This window comes from Triticum dicoccoides, chromosome 3A (assembly GCF_002162155.2).
Source record: "Triticum dicoccoides isolate Atlit2015 ecotype Zavitan chromosome 3A, WEW_v2.0, whole genome shotgun sequence".
NCBI classification, from domain to species: Eukaryota; Viridiplantae; Streptophyta; class Magnoliopsida; order Poales; family Poaceae; genus Triticum; species Triticum dicoccoides.
Window position 1 is genome coordinate 737,313,436 of NC_041384.1, and position 5,312 is coordinate 737,318,747.

Below are 5,312 nucleotides of genomic sequence, written 5' to 3' on the forward strand. Positions count from 1 at the left end.
TGGTGGCGGCGACAGTTGGGGCTGGTGGAGGAGGGGTGGCAGAGGTGGCCGCAGTTGGGGCGGTGGAGGAGGGGTGGCGGCGGTGGCCGCAGTTGGGGGCGGTGGAGGAGGGGTGGCGGCAGCAGTTGGTGGCGGTGGCGGCAGTGGTGGCGATTTCGGCGGCGGCGGCGGCGATGGGAGAGGAGAGGAGAAATGAGGATAGAGAGAAAGGGGAACGGTTAAGATCTAGGTTAGATGCTTTACCGAGATTCGCTCTCGGTAAAGGTGGCCATTACCGAGAGCCATTTATCGGCTCTCGGTAACCACTGCTCTAATTTTTTTGTTTTCCTTCTCCTTGTGTTTTTGTTTGGCACTCTCTTTTTTGTATATGATATTTCATATGTTTTTAGGACCAAAGTTTGAAAATGCCATGTCTTTTGATGAATTTTTTCGATAAAAGACTTTTGATGCACTCATATATATATATGATTTTTGGGTTAGATTTGTTCAAAATAAAACTTTAAAGAGTGTAAATTAAAAAAACATGAGAAGAACCAGTTGTTGACCGTGGCCTCCTTTGAGAGCACGAGAAGTTTCGACGCCAACAGAGCAACAGGACCCACACTTCCTGCACAAACCGACACATTCCATCTCGATACCCATAGACCATCTCGAAGAATGGGCCTAGACTTCGTCTGTCATCTCGGGATGACATGCACTAACACGGAGAATCAATTATTCACCGTGGACTACACCCTATCGATGCCGATCAATGCCCTAGACCGCCGGGGCCACCGGATGGGTGCTCGATCTAGAGACCGTCCGAGGGGGGGGGGCACCCCTACATGCGTGTGGCCCATGCATATGCATGCATGGGTGGTGTGCTATTTGAATAAGCAGCGCACATCCTTGACGTGGCACGTGCCTCACATACCACAAAAACGGGGCGGGAACGTCGAGGACCGGCTGCGTTCGTCCGCGAGACAGAGTCTTCGGTGGGTGATCCTATGACAGAACGGGCCTAGACTTGGTCTGTCATCTCGCGATGACATGCACTAACACGAAGAAGCATTTATTCCCCGTGGCCTACCCCCTCTCGGTGCAGAACAACGCCCTAGACTGTCGGGGCCACCAGAAGGGTGCCGGTGTGTAGAACCAGGCGAGGGTCATCTGGAAAAAAACACAAGACGGTAATTATGATGTGCTAAGGTTGTTTGCCAAGCATGGAAGAAAAACAAGAAGACAAACTATAATATGTATTATCGAGAATGCACACGAAGGGAAAAGATCTAGATGAGATGCTTTACCGAGAGTCGCTCTCGGTAAAGGTGGCCATTACTGAGAGCCGATAATCGGCTCTCCGTAACCACTGCTCTAATTTTTGTTTTCCTTCTCTTTGTGTTTTTGTTTGGCACTTTGGCACTCTCTTTTTTGTATATGATATTTGATATGTTTTACCGACCAAAGGTTGAAAATTCCATGACTTTTGATGAATTTTTTCGATACAAGACATTTGATGCACTCATAGATATATATATATATATATGCTTTATGGGTTAGATTTGTTCAAAACTCAACTTTAAAGAGTGTAAGTGAAAAAAACATGAGAAGAACCGGTTGTTGACCGTGGCCTACCCCCTCTCTCGGTGCCGGCCAACTTCCTTGACCGGCACCGAGAGAGAACTTTAAAGAGTGTAAATTAAAAAATTAGAAGAATCAGTTGTCGACCGTGGCCTACCCCCTCTCTCTGTGCCGGTCAACTTCCTAGACTGGCACCGAGAGAGAAATTTAAAGAGTGTAGAGTAAAAAACATGAGAAGAAGCAGTTGTTGATCGTGGCCTACCCCCTCTCTCGGTGCCGGTCAACTTCCTAGACCGCAGGGGCCACAGAATGGCCCATGCATATACATGCAACGGCCTCCTTTGAGAGCACGAGAAGTTTCGAGGCCAACGGAGTAAAAGGACCCGCACATCCTGCACAAACCGACACATTCCCTCTCGATACCCATAGACCATCTCGAAGAACGGGCCTAGACTTCGTCTGTTATCTCAGGATGACATGCACTAACACGAAGAATCAGTTATTCACCGTGGACTACATCGTCTCGATGCCGATCAACGCCCTAGACCGTCGGGGCAACCGGATGGGTGCTCGATCTAGAGACCGCCCGAGGGGGGGGGGCACCCCTACATGCGTGTGGCCCATGCATATGCATGCAGGGGTGGTGTGCTATTTGAATAAGCAACGCACATCTTTGATGTGGCACGTGCCTCACAAACCACAAAAACGGGGCGGGAATGTCGAGGACCGGCTGCGTTCGTCCGCGAGACAGAGTCTTCGGCGGGTGATGTTGTGACAGAACGGGCCTAGACTTGGTCTGTCACCTCGCGATGACATGCACTAACACGAAGAAGCAGTTATTCCCCGTGGCCTACCCCCTCTCGACGCCGAACAACACCCTAGACCGTTGGGGCCACCGGAGGGGTGCCGGTCTGTAGAACCAGGCGAGGGTCATCTGAAAAGTAAAACACAAGACGGTAATTATGATGTGCTAAAGTTGTTTGCCAAGCATGGAAGAAAACAAGAATAAAAACTATAATACGTATTATTGAGAATGCACACGAAGGGAAATGATCTAGATGAGATGCTTTACCGAGAGTCGCTCTCGGTAAAGGTGGCCATTACCGAGAGCCGATAATCGGCTCTCGGTAACCACTTCTCTAATTTTTTGTTTTCCTTCTCTTTGTGTTTTTGTTTGGCACTCTCTTTTTTGTATATGATATTTGATATGTTTTTACGACCAAAGTTTGAAAATGCCATGAATTTTGATGAATATTTTTGATAAAAGACATTTGATGCACTCATAGATATATATATGCATTCTGGGTTAGATTTTGCTCAAAACTAAACTTTAAGGAGTTTAAATTAATGAAAACATGAGAAGAATGAGTCGTTGACCATGGCCTACCCCCTCTCTCGGTGCCGGTCAACTTCCTAGACCGGCAACGAGAGAGAACTTTAAAGAGTGTAAAGTAAAAAACATGAGAAGAAGCAGTTGTTGACCGTGGCCTACCCCCTCTCTCGGTGCCGGTCAACTTCCTAGACCATAGGGGCCACAGGATGGCCCATGCATATACATGCGGCGGCCTCCTTTGAGAGCACGAAAAGTTTCGAGGCCAACAGAGTAAAAGGACCCGCACTTCCTGCACAAACCGACACATTCCCTCTTGATACCCATAGACCATCTCGAAGAACGGGCCTAGACTTCGTGTGTCATCTCGGGATGACATGCACTAACACGGAGAATCAGTTATTCACCGTGGACTACACCCTCTCGATGTCGATCAACGCCCTAGAACGCCGGGGCCACCGGATGGGTGCTCGATCTAGAGACCGTCCGAGTGGGGGGGCACCCCTACATGCGTGTGGCCCATGCATATGCATGAAAGGGTGGTGTGCTATTTGAATAAGCAACACACATGTTTGACGTGGCACCTGCCTCACAAACCACAAAAACAGGGCGGGAACGTCGAGGAACGGCTGCGTTCGTCCGCGAGACAGAGTCTTCGGTGGTTGATCCTTTGACAGAACGGGCCTAGACTTGGTCTGTCATCTCGTGATGACATGCACTAACACGAAGAAGCAGTTATTCCCCGTGGCCTACCCCCTCTCGGTGCAGAACAACGCCCTAGACTGTCGGGGCCACCGGAGGGGTGCAGGTCTGTAGAACCAGGCGAGGGTCATCTGAAAAAAACACAAGACAGTAATTATGATGTGCTAAGGTTGTTTGCCAAGCATGGAATAAAAACAAGAAGAAAAACTATAATACGTATTATCGAGAATGCACACGAAGGGAAAAGATCTAGATGAGATGCTTTACCGAGAGTCGCTCTCGGTAAAGGCGGCCATTACCGAGAGCCGATAATCGGCTCTTCATAACCACTGCTCTAATTTTTGTTTTCCTTCTCTTTGTGTTTTTGTTTGGCACTTTGATATGTTTTTACCACCAAAGTTTGAAAATGCCATGACTTTTGACGAATTTTTTCGATACAAGACTTTTGATGCACTCACAGATATATATATGCTTTCTAGGTTAGATTTGTTCAAAACTCAACTTTAAAGAGTGTATGTGGAAAAAACATGAGAAGAACCGGTAGTTGACCGTGGCCTACCCCCTCTCTCGGTGCTGGCCAACTTCCTTGACCGGCACCGAGAGAGAACTTTAAAGAGTGTAAATTAAAAAATTAGAAGAATCAGTTGTTGACCGTGGCCTACCCCCTCTCTCGGTGCCGGTCAACTTCCTAGACCGGCACCGAGAGAGGACTTTAAAGAGTGTAAAGTAAAAAAACATGAGAATAAGCAGTTGTTGATCGTGGCCTACCCCCTCTCTCGGTGCCGGTCAACTTCCTAGACCGCAGGGGCCACCGAATGGCCAATGCATATACATGCGATGGCCTCCTTTGAGAGCACGAGAAGTTTTGAAGCCAAGAGAGTAACAGGACCCGCACTTCCTACACAAACCGACACATTCCATCTCGATACCCATAGAACATCTCGAAGAACGGGCCTAGACTTGGTCTGTCATCTCGGGATGACATGCACTAAATGGGAGAATCAGTTATTCACCGTGGACTAAACCCTCTCGATGCCGATCAACGCCCTAGACCGCAAGGCCACCAAATGGGTGCTTGATCTAGAGACCACCCGAGAGGGGGCACCCCTACATGCGTGTTGTCCATGCATATGCATGCAGGGGTGGTGTGATATTTTACTAAGGAACGCACATGTTTGACGTGGCACGTGCCTCACAAACCACACAGACGGCACGGGAACGTTGAGGACCGACTGCGTTCGTCTGCGAGACAGAGTCTTCGGTTGGTGATCCCGTGACAGAACGGGCATAGAATTGGTCTGTCATCTCGCGATGACATGCACTAACATGAAGAAGCAGTTATGCCCCATGGCCTACCCCCTCTCGGTGCCGAACAAAGCTCTAGACCATCGGGGCCACTCGAGGGGTGCCGGTCAGTAGAACGAGCCGAGGGTCATCTGAAAAAGAAAACACAAGACGGAATTTATGATGTGCTAAGGTTGTTTTCAAGCATGGAAGAAGACAAGAATAAAAACTATAATACGTATTATCGAGAATGCAGACGAAAGGAAAAGATCTGGATGAGATGCTTTACCGAGAGTCGCTCTCGGTAAAGGTGGCCATTACCGAGAGCCGATAATCGGCTCTCTGTAACCGCTGTGCTAATTTTTGTTTTCCTTCTCTTTGTGTTTTTGTTTGGCACTTTGGCACTCTCTTTTTTGTATATGATATTTGATATGTT